The sequence below is a fragment of the Capricornis sumatraensis genome, chromosome 2 (genome assembly GCF_032405125.1).
Source record: "Capricornis sumatraensis isolate serow.1 chromosome 2, serow.2, whole genome shotgun sequence".
Lineage (NCBI taxonomy): Eukaryota > Metazoa > Chordata > Mammalia > Artiodactyla > Bovidae > Capricornis > Capricornis sumatraensis.
The window spans coordinates 37,613,477-37,632,962 of NC_091070.1; the positions used below are offsets into that span (position 1 = coordinate 37,613,477).

General features: G+C 44.4%; 3 non-coding genes and 1 pseudogene across 3 annotated transcripts; 1 reads left to right on the forward strand and 3 right to left on the reverse strand.

Annotated features, from left to right (window-relative positions):
• Window positions 1-4,765: 4,765 nt before the first annotated feature.
• On the reverse strand, window positions 4,766-4,837 carry TRNAH-GUG (transfer RNA histidin (anticodon GUG)). Its single transcript has one exon. It is a non-coding gene; the product is annotated as a tRNA-His (tRNA).
• A 1,491-nt stretch (window positions 4,838-6,328) lies between these two features.
• On the reverse strand, window positions 6,329-6,400 carry TRNAH-GUG (transfer RNA histidin (anticodon GUG)). The gene has a single exon. It is a non-coding gene; the product is annotated as a tRNA-His (tRNA).
• A 659-nt stretch (window positions 6,401-7,059) lies between these two features.
• Window positions 7,060-7,131, forward strand: TRNAH-GUG (transfer RNA histidin (anticodon GUG)). Its single transcript has one exon. It is a non-coding gene; the product is annotated as a tRNA-His (tRNA).
• Window positions 7,132-12,014: 4,883 nt separating this feature from the next.
• Window positions 12,015-13,396, reverse strand: LOC138073336 (annexin A1 pseudogene; annotated as a pseudogene).
• Window positions 13,397-19,486: the final 6,090 nt, after the last annotated feature.

Here is a 19,486-nt window from a genome sequence, read left to right on the forward strand (position 1 = left end):
TCATATTGGAGGGTCTCCTCAATCACCAGGTGTTTAACAGTAATTGTGGGCTCCAGACACATCTCAGGGTCAAAGGCAAGACCCTCCTCTTGCCACTGATTCTTACCTTCCTCACATCTGCGAAGGGCATGATGACTGCTGTGTGAGGATTAAGGGAAATCATGGACATGGAATGATGGAAATGATGGAACAGGCTTTGAAAACTGTAAAGTGCTTACAATGGTAGGTGTCAAATGAAGCCACCTATGTTTAAGAAATACAGAGCTAAGCTGCTGACAGCGCAGAGGAATGGAATCAAATAAGGTCTGCACAAAAGTTGTCAGGCTTCACGCAGGGGGTAGACCTGAACTGGGTAGGGTGTGGACAGATGAAGTAAAGGAGTAAATGGTTATTCCAAGCCAAGAGGTCAGCATGGGTTGAGTGAACCAGCATATCATTAGAAGTGAAGTTGCTCAGTCATGTCTGACTCTTTGCGACCTCACGGGCTCTAACCTACCAGGCTCCTTCGTCCATGGGATTTTCCAGGCAAGAGTACTGGAGTGGGTTGTCATTTCCTTCTCCAGGGGATCTTCCCAACCCAGGGATCAAACCCAGGCATCGCAGGCAGAAGCTTTACCATCTGAGCCACCAGGGAAGCCAGCATATCATTAAGAAGGGGTGAATTCATAGTGAGGAAGATTAGGAAGTAAAGTCACATGAGGATGGGGGAGGATATCATAAGGATAGTTTAAATGATAATTAGAGAGCTCTAATACTTTATGTACACTGTGAACTTACTTTTGTCTTAAACTTCTGTTAATGTACTTTCAGAATCAGGCATTTTTGAGCACCTCATGGGGCCAGGTAGCTTGCTAGGAACCAAGGGTACAGATGTGAGGCCCTCAAGACTTGGGTGGAGTTTGCCAGATCCAAAGTCTTGTACTTTAGCCTGTTAAGCATTGCACCATAGACTCAGGATTCTGAAGGTGATCTGGGTGTTCCCATCATTCAGTGCAAAGCCTGTCATGTGGCAAGAGCTTAACAAATGTTGAAATGAATAAAGATCATTTCTCTTGTTATTTTTATATAGCTATAATTGTGGTAGACACAATTTTGTATCCTTATTTTTTTCACTGAACATTGCATAATTTCCCCATTTTTATTATTCTTCCAGTTTTTTTTTTTTAATTTCAAACTTACAGAAGAATTCAAAGAAAGTACAGGGGAAATCTGTATACCCTTCACCTAGATTCACTACTTTTTAACATTTTGCCACATTTGTTCTACGCCTTCAGCCTTTTTCCCCCCTTAACGGTCTGATGCAAGTTTCAGTTGTCATGATGCTTCAGCTCTAAATACTTCAGCAGCCATTCCCTAAGAATAAGGAATCCTTCTATGGGGCCACAAACCATTATCATTAATAGCATTGTCTATTATACAGTTAATTTTTTTCCATCCCTCCCCCCAAATGTCATTTACTTGGGTTACCCAGGTGGCTCAGTGGTAAAGAATCAGTCTGTCATTGCAGGAGATGCAAGAGATGTGGGTTTGATCCCTGGGTCAGGAAGATCCTCTGGAGGAGAATAGGGCAAGCACTCCAGCACTCTTGCCTGGAGAATCCCATGGACAGAGGAGCCTGGCAGGCTACAGTCAGTCTATAGGATCACAAAGAGTCAGACTTGATTGAGCGACTGTGCACATACATACATATATATATATGGGATTTTTTCCGTCATGATTCAGGATTTACTAGGGTTTCCCTGTTGCACTGTTTCTTTACTCTCTTTAAAATCTTGAAATATTTCCCTTTTTTTTCTTGCTAGTTTGTTCTTCATGACATTGCTCATTTTGAAATGTCCAGGGCAGTTGTCATGTAGAATGTCGCACATTTTGGATTTTTCCATAGTTTTCTCATGATTAGATTCAGGCTTGACATTTTTTTTAAAAAAAAGACCATTACATTTGAGATGATGTGGACTTTCCAGTGTGTTACACTGGCAGGCCAGTCAACAGTGCTCATTGTCTTTTATTGGCGATGCTAGACTTGATCACTTGGTTAAGCTGGAGTCCATCAGATCTCTCCATTTCACATTTTAGAGTAAGTTGTGGTGTGATAACCTAAGACTATTAGCTCCCATCATGTTTTACCCAGTGGTCTTAGCTTCCATTGATGATCTATGCTTACATTTGTTATTACACTGGGGATTGCAAAAGGTGACTCTAATTCTGTCATTCTGCATTTGTTATCTGGCATTCTTCTGTAAAGAGAGAGTTTCTCCTCCCTACACCCCTCTGCCCAATGCCTGTGGTCTCAAAAATTATTTTTTAAAAATTTAATATGTATAATCCCTTACCATCATTTTCTTTAATGCTCAAAACTGTCCTAAATTGGGCCAGTAAGAGCCCTTTCAAGAGGCTTCTGGATTCTGTTGACTTGTCTTGCCAGACTTTAAACACTTACTTGCTTTCTCACATAAGATATTCCAGACACAAATTGTACTTACAGGTCTGTGGTGCTTGTACTTATAATCAATTTCTTTAAAGGGGTTTACTCCCTTTAGTTGGAGATGGTAGTTAAAAGTTGACTTTGTACTTTAAAAATGGCTATTTAATATCTCATCAAATGAACATACCTTAGTTTAGTTTATCACTTTATTTGTTGAGCATTTAGGCTATTTCTATTCTCCTCCCTTCTAAATAACTGTAACAAACATCTTTATGTGGATAACTTTTCCAAATTTAGGATTATTTCCTTTGGCAAGATTCCCAAAAGTGGAGTTACTGGGGCAAGAGTGTATATTTTTTTCTGACTCTTGTTACACGTTATCCGTTTGCTCTCACAGAAGGTTTTAAAAGTCAAGGACTTTTATGTGTTAAGACCAGTGATTTCTCATTTCTCTTTCTCCTTTCTCCTGTCTGCTGACCTCCTCTATGCTTAAAACCCTCTTTTCCCAAACTTTTCTTGAAATGACACTGTTCTCTCTTCTCTCAAGACAAATCCTCTCTTCCTCCCCTACCTGCTAAATTTGCACATGTCCCAAAGCCTAGTCCTTAGTGCTCACTTCTCTTGCTGGGTACTGCGTGGGATGTCCTTACTTCTATTTGCTTGCCTTTGAATGCCCAGTCCCATTCTGAGTTCTCATTCCTTCTGGTTTTGTCTTCTTCTAAGTCTGGCTCTTGCCTTTGGTTTCCAGCCTTGCCTTGTTTTCATCTCTGTCCACAACCTTGAGAAAACAAACATATCCCAAATATATGAATTCTGTTCTTAGATATTCTGCATGTAGATGGAGCTTCATTTGAGTCATGTTTTCTATTTGTTTGGTATAAAAATAACATGGTTCTGTGTTGGAAGAATACAACTTAAAATGCAGCCATACAGCAAACTGGGCCACGTATCTCATTTATGGACTCCATAAGATATCTCTGTTCAGGTATTTATGGGGAGGCTGTATTCTTGGAACACAAACATAGTAGGATACAGTTCTACCTTCACTGAACTTGAATTTTCTAACTTGAGTGGTTTGTGATTTAAGTTGGATTCTTACAATAAGATAAGGAAGAAATGGAAGTCCAGTTTATTTCAGTCACACAGTTGTGTCTGACTCTGCGACCCCATGGACTGCAGCATGCCAGTCTTCCTTGTTCATCACCAACTCCCCGAGCTTGCTCAAACTCATGTCCATCCAATCGGTAATGCCATCCAACCCCTCCTCCTCCTGCCTTCAGAGGGTCTCCAAATGAATTCTGACCTTCCAATCTGACCTTCCAACCTGAAATCAAAAGAGGGCCAATTCCCAGCAGAGCCCAGGCTCCCATCCAAATGTTTTTTTATGGGTAAGGTAAGGAATTCCTTTCCCTTATCTTATCAACCCAGAGTTCCACCCTCCCCAACCAGGAGCCTGTGCCTGGAGAGAAAAAGGACTGAATCAGGTGGGTGGAGATTCCCCCTGGGGTATGTATACTCATCCTGAAGAGGGAGATAGGCTACCAACGCATATCTAAGACTTCAAGTTTAGTATGATTTCTGGGGGTGAGGAGGAAGAAGAGAAGATGTAACCTGTATTATGCAAGAAGCAAGCGGGAATGTATGTGCATACATATATCAGATGACCCTAAGTGGTAAAGAACCCGCCTGCCAATGCAGGAGACATAGAAGAGGTTTCAACCCCTGGGTCAGAGGATCCCCTGGTGGGGGGCGTGGCAGCCCACTTCAGTATTCTTGTCTGGAGAATTCCAAGAACAGAGGAGCCGGAGGGCTACAGTCCATAGAGTCGCAAAGAGTCGGACACGACTGAGCGACTTAGGACTCACACGCATACATATACAAATATTTATTTATACAAAGACTGCCACAGAAAAATACATTAGAAACTGACGATGATTGCTAGATAGGGTGAAGAATAAGAGGGAGACAGTTTTCACTGGGCTTGTGCTTTGTATTCTCTATTTGAAAATGAACACTTTTTTTTTTTTAATGCATGAAAAGGAAAGAAATCACGAGGCCACAGGGTCGTTGTTTTGTTGGTGTAGAAGAATGATTTTGACACTGATTTTCTATTTTTTTTCAGGAGGGAAAGGGTTACAATTTGTTTGCTCTAATGCTGCATTCAGAGGATTAAATGAGAATTATTGAAGGTGGCGATCAGAGGTGGCCCAGTTCTTAAAGTAGAGAGATGCAGCGTTTCGTTTCAAAAAAGTGAGTTATGATTTATATAAAGCGTCGTGGACTAGGGTGGGAAAAGGAATTTAAAAGTAGAGGCCCCTTGCCGTGCCATTGTCGCCACAATGCCGTGACTCGGATTCGAACCGAGGTTGCTGCGGCCACAACGCAGAGTACTAACCACTATACGATCACGGCGAGCTACCGGAGACCTGCCAAGCGAACTTTCGGATTGTCTTCTTCAACAGTTATAGGCCTTCCCATTCTGCACGTCACCAAAGGGTCCACCTATGGGGCGGGTTCAGGCCTAAGGCCGAATCTGAGAATGCGCAGGCGCATTGCTCTTTTGCCAGATACTCCGGTTCCCTCCAGTTTGGGTCCATTAGCTACCAGAGATAGTGATGATGCAGTAGGAAAGAGTGAGTTCCACGTAAGGGAGGTGGGAGTTTAGGGGGTACCACTTGGGCATCCAGGGACGGGACTGGCCGGAACGCAGAATGTTCATAAACTGTGTAACTCGCCTTCCTTGGAGGAATCCCATCTCCTGTGCCCTCGAGACCCTTCCAGTACCGCAGACCGGCAGAGGGGAGCTCCTCAGGGCTTCTCCTTGTTGATTCCCCGAGTGACCGAACGCTGCCTCTGAAGGAGAACACCCCCAGAATTGGACTGGCCACTTAGAAGGGACTCCATTAATGTATCTCAACCTGCTGTTCCCCTTATCTGCAGCACTCCCTTCCTTGCTTCCCTTGCTCCCCCGACGGCATTGACTCGTCCACTCACCGGTGCTTCCGCCGGAGGCGGTGCCATCTTCTGTTATGTCCCTGGGCGCAGCAGGGAGGGAGCCCGGTTTTCCTTGTGGTTACATCGGAGTTCTCGTCCGCAAGGCGCCTAGAACCAGGCTGAGTCCACAATAGGCAGTGCCTTTTTGCTAAACTGAGAACGTGCCACTGGTTCTAATGAGTGAATCCAGAGAGACCACCCGTCATTCTCCATTGTCGTCTGCTCTAGTCACTACCCCACTTCCCCCCCTGCAGAGCAGTCGGAAGGATCCTGCTAAACCCGAATGGAATCTCACTCCTCTACCTTCTCTTCTCAACACCCCTCGAACGCGGAGCCTTTAACAGCTCATCTTGTGGACTTTCCTCAGTGTCGTTTCCCAGTTCTTAGTTACTTGCTTTCAACAGGTCCTTGAGAAGGGCTTAATACTACCTTTCCGACCAGGGCCTGTAAGCGTCGTGGGGATGAGATAAAGAGAAGACCTGCAAAGAGGAATTTTCTTCTTTGCATTTCAAGACCTTAGTTCACGAGATTATCCTGGCTGCTTGCTGCTTGACAAATTCCCTTTCTGCCTGTAAGAGTTACTTCCAAGGTCACTTCTTCTGCGAAAGACTTCTATTACCGGAAGCCCATTTCCAGTGCTGCTATGGAAATTTGTACATGTCAATTTTAGCGCTTTGCCTCTTGAGTGTTCTGTGCTTTGTTTGGGTTGTGCCGGATAACGTGCGTAGCCTAGGGTAAGCGGAAGCCTATATTCTTCCAAAATCCAGTATAGCCAGACCTGGCGTAAATATCGTTTCTGTCACAAGGGGATTGGGATCCATTTTCGAGGAAATTGTCACAAACTGAAGATTTAAAAAATGGAGGAGAACGCTAAAATGCAGCCCCCTTGCCGTGCCACTGCTTTCGCAATGCCGTGACTCGGATTCGAACCGAGGTTGCTGCGGCCACAACGCAGAGTACTAACCACTATACGATCACGGCGAGCTACTGGGGACCTGTGTCTTTCGCTTCTCTCCTGAGCTCTTCTCTGTTTAAAGTCCCGCCCCCTGGCTGTGACATTGCTGGTTCCCGCCCATCTCAAACCTCGCCGCTCTGCCGGTGCGTACGCAGGCGCACTGTCTTTCAGCTGTCTCAGTATCAGTCCGCACTCGCCTGCGGGTCAGATCTTTTCCGCTTCACTACCGCGGTGCGAGGTATTTTGGAGTTATTTTACTCCGCATCTCGAAGAAAGTTGTGGTGTGGGCCCGAACTGATTTTCCTTCTTGTGAGAGTAAAGAAACAGTCCCATTCCCCGCCTGTTCAGACAGCACGAGCGCCAGGGCACAATTGGCGTGAGAGGAGACTGGCGCCGCCATTCGGGCAACCCGCTTTCGCAGGCCTCACATCCCCTCCAGGCTGCGTGAGAGTCCGGTTCGCAGGCCCGGCGTCCCAGGGGTCCTTTAGTTTGCAAAGTACTTTAACTGTCCAGGCGGACGACCAACAGAGACTTCGGCCCGGAGTCTACGGCTCCTCAACTCCGCTTCAGGCTTTATGCCAGAACCGGAGGGGCTAATGATGAGCGATTTGGGCAGGCGAGAGCCGCAGCCATCTAGACGAGGACGACACTGGGTGACGCGTTACTCGCGGCGTCCCAGTAGCTCGCCGTGATCGTATAGTGGTTAGTACTCTGCGTTGTGGCCGCAGCAACCTCGGTTCGAATCCGAGTCACGGCATTGTGGCAACAATGGCACGGCAGGGACGTCTTTTTTAGATTTGGGAAGCCGTATTCTTCTGCGGTTGTTCCCTAACTGCTTCTGGACATTAGGTCAGGGCTGAAATTATATTAATAACTAGGCAAAAAGTGAACCCAGGGGCTTCAGTGAGTCAGCCAGCCGTCATCTGTGTTATGAGACTGTTTAATTTTGGGAGGTTGTTCCGTGTGGTACTGCTCATTCTCTTTCCTCATTTGCTATCAGTGGTGAAATCATATTTTGGGTTCTCAAAAAAAGCCTCACACTTGCTAGTCAATACTTTGGAGTGCAGGGATTATAGGAACACTGTGCCAACGTTTATTAAGAATTAGAAGAGTGCAGATTAGACAATACACTGTGACTAGCGAAAAATCTGACCGCTCTGGACGAATTGGTACCGGTAGCCACTATGAGGTTGGGGAAGAGTCTGTGGCCTCCTCCTCAGCCTTCTAGGTGGGAGGGCTTTTTCTCCTTGAGGATTTTTTTTTTCCTAATCTACCTCAGGTTTAAAGCAAATATTATTCGTTACTTTGTTTTGTGAGCACTTTATCCAGGTTCAACAAATTTGAGTATGTCATTTGGGAACAGGCAAACGGAGTAAGTTTTGGAGTTAGCTTTCAGGTGGCTGGGCAGCGGCTGTATCACTGTCAAGGAGGGAATGAGATAGGACTCAGTGAACAATGAGTCCCTCCAGCTTCTCCCAGAGGACCTGGGGGTGGAGGGAGCAGGGAGGGCAGGGAGTGGCAGAGTAACTCAGGAAGAAGTGGGGTTTTGCTCCCTTTACTGATAATCTGTCTACAAAGGCATACTGAACCCTGTAAAAGCAGGACACTGTGGAGTGCTATAATTTTCCAGGTCTCCTTACTGCCACTTCCCTAAATTTGATGAGTGTAAAGCCACACAATAGGACAACTCAGGCCACAAGAGAATGGAATGAGGAAAGGTGAGCCTGAGAAACTTGCCCAACTTTGGACACTGATTTAAGTGTTGTCCATATAGAAAATCAACATCACGAGCAGAAAAAGAACCAGCCAACGGGAATGTTCCTCTGACCACTTAAATGACTACACAGGTTTTAAAATCTGCAACCTGGAATAAGGTGTTAGGGTAGGAAGCAATGAAAGGATCCAGCTGTTCTCCAGTGGCCCTCTCTCCCAACCCCCTGTTCCTCTCCTGCTGGTGCTTCAGTGCTGGACAATGAGCTGCTCTCAGAATCTGAAGAGAAGTTCTGGTGCAATCACTTTCTAAGAGCAAAAGGAGTCAACCAAGAAAATAAAACCCACGAACATATATCATTGGACGTAACCCGTTCTAGCCATTCACGTCCAATCCAAGGCAACTGAAGTGTCTTCTGAGGTCAGGAATGTAGTAAAGAAAGCTGAACAGAAGGTTTCCAGGTGCAGGAAGATTAACAGAGGGTCAGTGTGTTCTCCTAGCTTCTGACTGTTGACCTTCTTGGCTGCTGCTGCTGCTGCTAAGTCGCTTCAGTCGTGTCCAACTCTGTGCGACCCCAGAGACAGCAGCCCACCAGGCTCCCCTGTCCCTGGGATTCTCCAGGCAAGAACACTGGAGTGGGTTGCCATTTCCTTCTCCAATGCATGAAAGTGAAAAGTGAAAGTGAAGTCGCTCAGTCGTGTCCGACTCTTAGCGACCCCATGGACTGCAGCCTACCAGCCTCATCTGTCCATGGGATTTTCCAGGCAAGAGTACTGGAGTGGGGGACCTTCTTGGCAGATATACAAATATCCTGGAGATGGGTGTATCCAGCTATCAAAATGACATAATATCCCTTCACTCGATTCCTCTTGTTCTGCTTTCAGGCCCATAAAACAGACTTTTGGTAATGATATGCCAGCCCACGTAGACATTCCTGCAGGGAAAAGCATTGCTCTGAACAAGTTTCTGATTAGTTGGTGTTTGTTTTTCTTACTTTGCCATTTGGTTTAGACCCTTGAGTCTAGTTGGTATGATTCATTTCCCTTCAGTCTGCTTATCTCTTGGTGTGCTGACAAAATGTGGAGTTTCCAGACTGGCAAAGCTGAGAGCTAGAGACACTGGCCTGGGATGACCTCATAGAGACTACTGCTCTGGGACACCCTCTCTCAGCCCTCAGCTCCCTCCCCTTGACTTCTTGATTTAAACCACATTTTTCTGTTTCTGATTCTGGGAATGTGGTCCTTCCTCTACCCCTTCCAGCTGGAAGGCAGAGCTCTTCTCTAGGGTCTCAGCATCAGGAAAGAAGCAAGCAAACCTTCTAGGGGCAAACCTTGAAGGGAACATATGTTTATATGCTTCACAGTGTTTGCTTAAACAATCAACCCCCATGGCTTTCTGGTCAGACTTGGTGCATCTGGAGTTGTGACTGCTGTAGCTGCCAGTCACCACACGGGTGCAGTACAGACTGGACCAGCATCCTTTGGTGTCACCTGGAAGCTAGTTCAGATTCAGAACCTTGGCAGAAGATCCACAAACTGGAACTGCTGTATCAGAATCTTCATTTTAACAGGATTCTCCACAGATTATTAATTTGCACCATAGCGTTTGAAAAGTGCAGGTATGATTGAGAGAACCACCTGACTCTAATGGAGCCCTTCATTATTTATGCTGTGAATTTTTGGGTTTAGTAGAAGGGACCTCGGAGAAGGCAACGGCGCCCCACTCCAGGACTCTTGCCTGGAAAATCCCATGGACGGAGGAGCCTGGTGGGCTGCAAGTCCATGGGGTCGCTAAGGGTCGGACACGACTGAGAGACTTCACTTTCACTTTTCACTTTCATGCATTGGAGAAGGAAATGGCAATCCACTCCTGAAGAATCCCAGGGACTGGGGAGCCTGGTGGGCTGCTGTCTCTGGGGTCGCACAGAGTCGGACACGACTGGGGTGACTTAGCAGCAGTAGCAGAAGGGACCTGCCTGAGTCTGCTGGGCCTCATTGTCTACTGGGCTTCATTGGTGGGGGTGAAAGGGAAGTTTTGAGGAGGAGAAGGTGGATTTCTGGGAGGGAATCACTGAGGGCCCATGTTTGGGGGCACTTAGGAAGGAGGCAGCAGCCCTGGACTTCCACTAGGAGGTACTGCACCCCAGGGAGTGGATGTAGAATGCTGAGGCCAGATGAAACTTACGAATATACCACTTTGACTTTAGCCCCTATAACACTGAGCCCATTCCTCAGGGATTCTCTGGACATTCAGGACTCAAGTTTCAGTTATTCATTCATTCAACAAACTAGCATAGTGTAGCTAAAGTGCTGTACATCATGGGGGAACTGCAAAGCTGTATATGATACTTCTTGCCCCAAAAAGCTATTTTCTAGCTGGGAGAAAATACTAGCCTATAGCAAGAGTCAGAAATGACACAAGAAATGCTATAGAAGAAAGACACCTCTTGCTGCAGTGGAAGGAAATTCTCTAAGGAAGAACTGACATAAACTTCCAGAATTGTAAAATTATTCAAGTTTATATCCAGCACTTCCCTCATTCTGATCCCCTTCCACCTCTTTATGTTGTCCTTATCACATTAATTCTCATTCATTTGATCAGCTATTTATTAATGGACTTCCCTGGTGGCTCAGACGGTAAAGCGTCTGTCTACAATGTGAGAGACCTGGGTTTGATCCCTGGGTTGGGAAGATCCCCTGGAGAAGGAAATGGCAACCCACTCCAGTACTCTTGCCTTGGAAATCCCATGGACAGAGAAGCTTGGTGCAGGCTACTGTCCATGGGGTCGCAAAGAGTCGGGCACGACTGAGCAACTTCACTTTCACTTTCATGTGCCAGGTAGTGTTCTAGTTTCTGGGGTTATAGTAATGAATAAGACAGATACGTTGCTCTTGTAGACCTGTATTCTAGTGCAGGAATCAGAAAGGAAAATTAAATAAAAAATAAACAGAAGAAACTGTACCAATGGAAAATAATGTGTTAATAGTGTCTTCTTGTTCCCCGCCTATTATCCCCTCAGCTCCTTTGTCTATAGAAAGTATGATGACTGATAATAGTAAATTGCACACATTTGTGCTTTTTGTCTAATATACACAACTGTATAACCACCTCCACAATCAAGATCTAGAGCATCTGGGGACTTCCTTGGTGGTCTAGTGGTTAAGACTCCACCCTTCCAGTGCAGGGGGCACACCCTCAGTGATTTAACTAAAAGGTTGGTCAGAATAAAATTGGTTTTCATCTTACCTCTGATTTTTGGAAGCCTCTGTTCTTGTAAATATATATTGCCAGCATCATCTTGTCAACTGGATGGGACTCTTTCAATGGCCTGACAATGGGCTCTTGAAGGGGTCCCACTTTAGAATACTTGGAAATGAATTGTCAAAGGGGACATACTGACAAAACAAAAGATGCATTATTGAAAAGGGGCACTCAGGCAGAGAGCAGCAGGGTAAAGGAACTAGGAAGAATTGCTCTGCCACGTGTATCTCACAGTCTCAGGTTTTATGGTGGTAGGGTTAGCTTTTTGGGTTGTTTCTGGCCAATCGTCTTGGTTGTGCCTTCATTTGGTCTGACTTAGGCCCTTCCTGGTAGTGTGTGCATCTCTCAGTCATGATGGTTTTCAGCACAAGGATTTCTGAGAGGTTGGCGAGACATATTATTAACTGATATCTCCTCCCCTTCTTGGCCCCTCTTAGGTTTTCTCTGGATTGTTTTTGGGCCCCACACTGGTTTTGTGTCCTTTTGAAGCATCCTGAAGTGGGAGACTTAAGCAAACCTGTAACTGGTTGTGCCTGGCCAGGGCAGGCAGTTTTGGTCAACAATTCCCTAACAATCCTATTATCTTTAATTTGCTTGGGTCTCAGAAGGCATAGTACAGATTTTATGGGTTTTTTTTTTTTTTTTGTCCTGTAAAATCATTTTATTTTCTGCAAGGTAAATATTTTTCTTAGGCATTGCTACCAGAACAACCTCTTTGTAGGGTTTTATAGTTTGGAATAACTATATATTTTTTTAAAAATTGTATTTATTTTGTAGAGTTGTAATACAAAAAATGATTTATAGGCTATATTTTTCAGGAAGAAGTTACTAGACTATATTCCTATTGAAGAAACTTTCCTATTTAAATCTATGATATGGAATGAAAAGATGATGAAAAAGTCTTCTGATCAAAAAGCTTGAGATCATCAAAGGAATGTTTAGTTTCCTCCACAGAGAGCCACCAGGATTTTTTCATAATCTCCTTCGGTTTCATCCAGGATGGCTTGACAGAGAGAGATGCCATACAACTTCTGATAGCATGCTTTGATGTCATTCATGTCGATTTCAGACCGGGAAACCATAATCCTGATCAGTGTCTTATGACGAGTTCCAACACCCTTCATAGCCTGATGGAGCTTCTCAGCAAAGAACATTGGCTTGTTTGTAGCACACTTCACAATAACTGTGAGGCATTTCTCGATGTCACCTTTCAACTCCAGGTCCAGAACTTTGTTCATGTCATGCTTACTATACTTGGAATATTTCTGAAACACTCTGCGAAGATGGGGATAGCTCCTGGTGGTAAGAATGGTAGTGAACACATTCACATCTGTCCCTTTTCTTCTTTCTCCTGCTTCATATAAGGCCCTGGCATCTGAATCAGCCAAGTTGTCATTTACAGCAAGCTCCTCAGATCGGTCACCCTTAGCAAGAGAAAGCAAAGCCTTCTCATAATCTCCAGATGTGTCTGAGGCGATGTCTTTAGCCAGATCTCTCTTCAGTTCTTCTCTATAGACTCTGTTAATTTCTCTGATTTCTCTGTTAGTTCTTGATGCCAGAATTTCATTCAGAGTGTCTTCATCAGTCCCAAGGCCCTTCATGGCAGCACGGAGCTCTTCGGCATCAAACTGGGCTGGAGTTTTCAATAGAGCCAAAGCAACTTCCTCAAGGTGACCGAGGAGGGCTTTCTTCAGAACTTCATCCAGGGGCTTTCCTTTCTCCTGCAGATAGGCTGCTTTGATCTGCTGACGCTGTGCATTGTTTCTCTTAGTCAGAATTTCAATGATGGTTGCTTCATCCACACCTTTAACTGTGATTGCTTTATGCAAGGCCTCAACATCCGAGGATGGATTGAAGGTAGGATAGGGGCTCACTGCTGACCCAGGACCACCTTTGGATCCTTTCACAGTTTTAATGTATTCCTGTTCTTCATTTTCAATAAACCAGGCCTGCTTGAGGAATTCAGATACCATTGCCATTTTTGAAGGATCTTTTTGTTTTTTTCACCTCCGTACAAAGAACTAAAGAGAGATTCTCCTCTGAACGGTTTGTGGTGATTTTATGGTTCTTAAAAAGAAAATTGTTGGAATGCTTTATTTATATTAAAGTTATTTAGATATATGTGAGCAGTTTTTTGACAGTGGAAACCCTGGCAATTTTTAGAAAAAAATTGTTGGGTCAATTCTGAGTGATTTAGGGGTCTGCTTTCCTGGAAACCAGCAAGGCAATGAAAGCTCAGTCACTGGACAACAGTGCATCTTGAAATTGTACAGAACAGCTGGTGACTTGCCCTAAGGTACTTTCAAGGTAATGCAAAGGCCCAGCATTTTAATAAGGCAGAATGTTGGGATTGGAAAATATGCAGAAAATGAGTCTGATAACACTTCATAACAGCTTTATAGAAAAACTTATAGGTTTCCAATGGTCTCTTTTTAGCTCCTCCTAGGCAGTTGGTTATGTATCTCTTTGGAAAGGGCAATAGTCTTTGTGCTTTTTGTCCATGACTACCCCAAGACATGGCAGTGATACAGGTACAGTTGTAGTCAACATAGTTCTCCCACTTCCTGTCTCTGACTACTGATCTTCACACTCCTCCCCTTCTCCTTCAGTCTATTCTAATAGGGCTCCTTCCTGCCACCCTCTTCCTACTCTGGCCTCACCTCACATATATATGTATGACTTCATAATCAGGTCCCATACCCTGGGGTCCTGTTCTTTACTTTCCAAGATAATCAGTTAATCATTTAAGGTCTTATCTTAAATGCTTTATAAGTGTTTATTAGCCTTTGCTGAGGTTTATGCTGTGCCAGCATCAAGGGCTTTATTAGTTTTCTCTCTCCTGGGAAACGGGAAGCACTATCATGTTAGCAAGCCACATGCTTTGCTGATTTTAGCTTCACTCTCTTTTAGACATAAGCTTTGGTTCCTAAGCTTTCCCTCTCAGGACTCTTGAACCTTCTTTCTTACAATTATTTTAAGAGAACTTTATCCAGTTCCCTTCAGGAGTCAGCTGACCTACTAAATGGTTGAAGAGTGTTAAAAGTATTACCCTCCTACCCCAAAGTAACATGACCATTTTAATGGAGACATCTTAAGCCCAATTTCTTGATGCTGAGACCATGAGACCAAGACAGACCAAGAGAGAGAAGATTCTCTGTACCACCAGGGCCCCATGGTATGCCTGGATCTTCAAAGCATTCTTGTCCTGCAAAATCTGCCTCATTTGCGACTCAATATCTAAGATGTGGCAGGACTTCCCTGGTCATCTAGTGGTTAAGACTCCAGCTTCCCCTGCAGGGGCATGGGTTCCATCCTTGGTCAGGGAACTAAGATTCCACACGCCATGCAGCGAGGCAAAAAAAAAAAAAAAAGGAAAAACCCAAATGGAAAAACAAGCAGAAATCTGAAATTCAAAGTTGGGGGAAAAAAATTACCATTAAAAAAATATCTAAGATGTGGCAAGGGAGAAATGGAGTATAAGAAAAAGCAGTGTTGTGTCCATTTGTGTGGAATAAAAGATATATAACAGGAAGGAATTTGGCTTGGGTGTTGGAGAAGACTCTTGAGGGTCCCTTGGACTGCAAGGAGATCCAACCAGTCCATTCTGAAGGAGATCAACCCTGGGATTACTTTGGAGGGAATGATGCTGAGGCTGAAACTCCAGTACTTTGGCCACCTCATGCGAAGAGTTGACCCATTGGAAAAGACTCTGATGCTGGGAGGGATTGGGGGCAGGAGGAAAAGGGGACGACTGAGGATGGGATGTCTGGATGGCATCATGGACTCGATGGACGTGAGTCTGAGTGAACTCCGGGAGATGGTGATGGACAGGGAGGCCTGGCATGCTGCGATTCATGGGGTCGCAAAGAGTCGGACACGACTGAGCGACTGAACTGAACTGAACTGAACTGGAGAGTGGGCCTAGAAGGTTTTTCTGCTCGTCGGAACCTCTCTGAGCATACATCTGAAGTATTATAGAGGAAGCAGGTGTCATGTTCTGCTCAGGCTGTCATAATGAAATACCATAGACTGAGTGGCTTAAACCTAATGTATGTATGTATTTGTGCTGGCCAGTTTATTTTCTGATGAGGACTCCCGGACTTGCAGATGGCCATCTTTTTGCTTTGTCCTCACATGGTAGAGAGAGAGTGACTACTCTGGTGTATTATCTTATAAGAACACTTTTTTGTTTGTTTGTTTATCAGTTGTTAAGTCATGTCCTACTCTTTGCAATCCAATGGACTGCAACACACTAGACTCCCCCATCCTTCTCTATCTTCTGGAGTTTGTTCAGATTCATGTCCATTAAGTTTGTGATGCTATCTAACAATCTCATCCTCTGTTGTTGCCTTCTCCTCTTGTCCTCAATCTTTCCCAACATCAGGTTCTTTTCCAATGAGTTGTCTCTTCACATCAGGTGCCCAAAGTATTCAACAGTAATAAGAACAATATTCTTATTGGATTAGGGTCCTGCCCTTATGACCTCATTAAAGCTAATTACTTCCTTACTTTAAATGTAGTCACATTAAGGTTTAATGGTTCATCATATGAATTGGGGGTTAAGTAAGTAAGTGTTAGTCAGTCACTCAGACATGCCCAACTCTTTGTGACCCCATGGACTGCAGCCCACCAGGCTCCTCTGCCCATGAGATTTTCCAGGCCAGAATACTGGAGTGAGTAGCCTTTCCTTTCTCTGGGGGATCTTCCCAACCCAGAGATCGAACCCAGGTCTCCCACATTGCAGGTGGATTCTTTACCAGCTGAGCCACAGGAGGAGCCTGAAATGGGGGGAGGGGGGCACGATTCAGTGCATTAGCAGTGAGGAGGTCTTAATCCAGACCCCTTGCTCTGTGCCCCAGAAAGGTGGGGGCATGTCCTCCAGTGGTAGAGCCAGCATTCTGGAATTTTGGAAGCAGGGACTGGAGGCTGGAGTGAGGCTTATAAATCTCTGCTAGGAGCTGAAGGGCACCCTGGGTACGTGTAGTGATACAGTATTTAGTGTTGGTTTCACATCCACACAGGCCTGGATCTCTTAACATCCAAAGTTCCTCTGCTCAGAAGATCTAAGTTCTGTGGCCCACAGGTCCACAGCCCAGGGCCAATAGGTGTTCAGTTTAAGGGTTGTGAAAAGGACTCCCTGGCCTCCAAAATTTGTTCAGTCAACAACTAAAGAGCCAGGGACTGATCTAGGCACAGGGAAAATAAACCTGACTATGACAAAGCCCACCTCCCTCTTTTGCTCACCAATTCTGCAAAGCCCTTTTCAGGGCACAGAAACTACAGAAACTACATGGTTACTTTCTGACTTTGGTTCCCAGGGAAGCAGCCGATCTCTGATCTTTTCCTGAGGACAGATTTTGATCAGGCTGGAGAGGAAGAAGACAGGATGGAGAAAAGGGAGAAGAGAGGGGGCTTTAGTGCCAAAGACTGGCTTCCCAGTCGTCTGTGCTGTCCTTTATTGCATGTCTCAGACATGGCCTCTCCTTTCCATGCCCCTATCTGACCCAGGCAGGGCCCCTTCTCCTATTCTTTGTGATATGGTCAGTGGTTTCCTTGGAAAGGCTTGCAGAGGTGGAGAGGATAGGATGGAAATGAGATGGTGGCCAGCACTCTCTTCCATCTTTCTTGCAGGCAGGTTCTATTCTTTTAGGCCTGGAGGTCAACAGGCCTGGAAGAGTTCTTGAGAACTGACCTATGGACTGAATCACAGGCAGAGTTTACAGACTTCAAAGCTAGTGCATCTGGGCTACTGTCAGAGTTGCCTTAATTCCTTTCTGGAGAATGCCATTATCTCAAAACTTATCTTTATTGCAATACTTGCTTCTAGAAGGCTTTATCAGGAACTGAAACAGCTTCCTGGGGGAGATGTGAACTGAGGGTCTGAATCAGTGCCCCAGCTGCAATGACCCTATCACCACCCTCTGATTAGGGGAGACAAGGGGATTTGGGAACCTACGGATTGGGAGTTCTCAGCTCTACTTGAGAAATACCCAATGTTTGGATTCAAAACTAAGATTTCCACTTATCAGCAGTTGGGCAAGTTGTTTAACCTCTTTAAGTATTTCATCTTTCTAAGCCTGAGTTTCCTTGTGTGGAAAACTGGGATAATAATAGTACTTTCCTCAAAGGTGTGTGGATAGGATTACATGAGAAAATGAATGAAATACATGTCAGGCTTGGAATAGTGCCTGAAATATGATAAATGAACAATATAGCTTTAAAAAAAAAAGCAAAAGGATCCATATTAGGATGTTTATACTTCAGGTACTAAAGTTTTGGGAACATCTTACCATTTATACAAACATTTTTTCTCCTTTCCCATTTGTTTTCATTTAGTAAGCAGACTCTCAATCTTGTAGGCAGATTAACTTATCACTTCCATTTTGCAGAAGTGGAACTCGAGATTCAGGATGGTTAAAATACTTTCCCTAAAGGCACGAAGTCATTTCTCGTGGAGTCTCTGACTCCAAATCTCTCCAATCCTGCCTTAAAAGTAAAAAAAAAAAAAAAAAAAGAAGAAGAAAGAGAGGTAGAAAAAAACCTTGAAATGCTTAATAACAAATATTTTGGCCAAGGATTACTTCCTTATAACTTGTTTTTCAAACAAGAATAGACTTTCACCAATAAGGTATACTTAGAGCACCTAGGAGGAGGGTCAGAAGTGAGAAATGAACACCAGGTTTCCTAGACTTTGTCCAGCTCACAATTTAACCATGGGAAATAATTAGCTAACTACAGATCAATAAGGAATACTAGAGATTAGGTTTTTCTAATCAGAATCCAAGGCAAAAGTCTCCCAAGAAGTTCAGCAAATAGAAAATAAAGATTCTAGTCACAGTCCTGTAAGACTAATTGTGGGAGATTGTTGTTAATGCCGAATCTCTAGACCACATGACTGTGCTTGCAGGGCCTCACTGAGTTCTTCATGAGCTTCATTCATTCCTCCATAAAGCCTTACAAAATATTAAATAGTTAATTAGTCAGGCTGCACCAGGTCTTAGTTGTGGCACATGGGATCTTTGATTTTCACTGGGGCATGCAGAATCTCTTAGTTGCAGCATATGGGATCTAGTTACCCAAACAGGGATCAAACACCCAGGCTTCCTGTGTTGGAAGCATAGAATCTTAACCATGAGACCACCAGGGAAGTCGCTCCCAGGATAAAGCCTTGACTGCTCACCCACCTGCTCCCTGACACACACACCCTCATCTCTGCCTGTCTCAGTCACCAGCTCCACTCTGCAGGGACTGAAGTGGTCCCCATAGGAGTTTGGGAAGCTGTTCCCCAGAGTTCTGACTATCATAGCTTTCTTAGGCAATGCACTGCAAGATGTAACAGAGGTGGGAAACAGAGAGGAAAGGGTATGAGAGACAGACAGAGATGAAAGAGAGAGGGAAGTAGAGTCAAAGAGACAGAGAAATTACAAACAGGATATCGAGAAAGAATCTTTAGGAATAAGATTTCTTAACAACAGAGCAGAAAGTTTAGTTCCTTAGGACTTACCATAGTTTCACTCTGCTTTCTGTGGTGAGAGAACATTTGGTTGATCTTTCAATTAGGTATTTCTAGAAACTCTTTACCGAAAGAACGGGTTATCTAGTGCTTGGTCTTTGAATTGGCCAAGACCAATGCTTGCGGTATGGAAGGGTATTTACCATCTCCCTCCTCTATTTTCACACCCTTTACACTTTCAATGTCTCATTACTCTGAAGGGAACCTGTGTGGGAGACAACGCTAAAGAGAAAAAGACCTTTAATTTCTCATAGACAAAATTTAAAAAACAGCAGAATTCCATAAGAAATGTCAAACATTTCAAAAAACAAATCATAGTTGAATATAGAAAACATTAAAAAATGAAGGGGTCCTTAGAAAACACTTGTCATTACCACTCCTTTAAATCTGCCATTAGCTGTCCCCAGTGATTTTCATGGCCTGGTGTTTAGGGTCCACGCTTTCCAAAATTGTGACTTTGAAGAGATGGATCTTTAAATGCTTTCCTTTGCACCCTATTCTGTGTCTTTTTTTTTTCTCCTTCACAAGGTCTTCTCTCAGGGAACTTCCCCTCTGATGAAAGGGAACAAAGGCCCTAGCTCTAGCCCAGACCCTGTACCTGGCTCGGGCATATGCCTAGCTCTACAC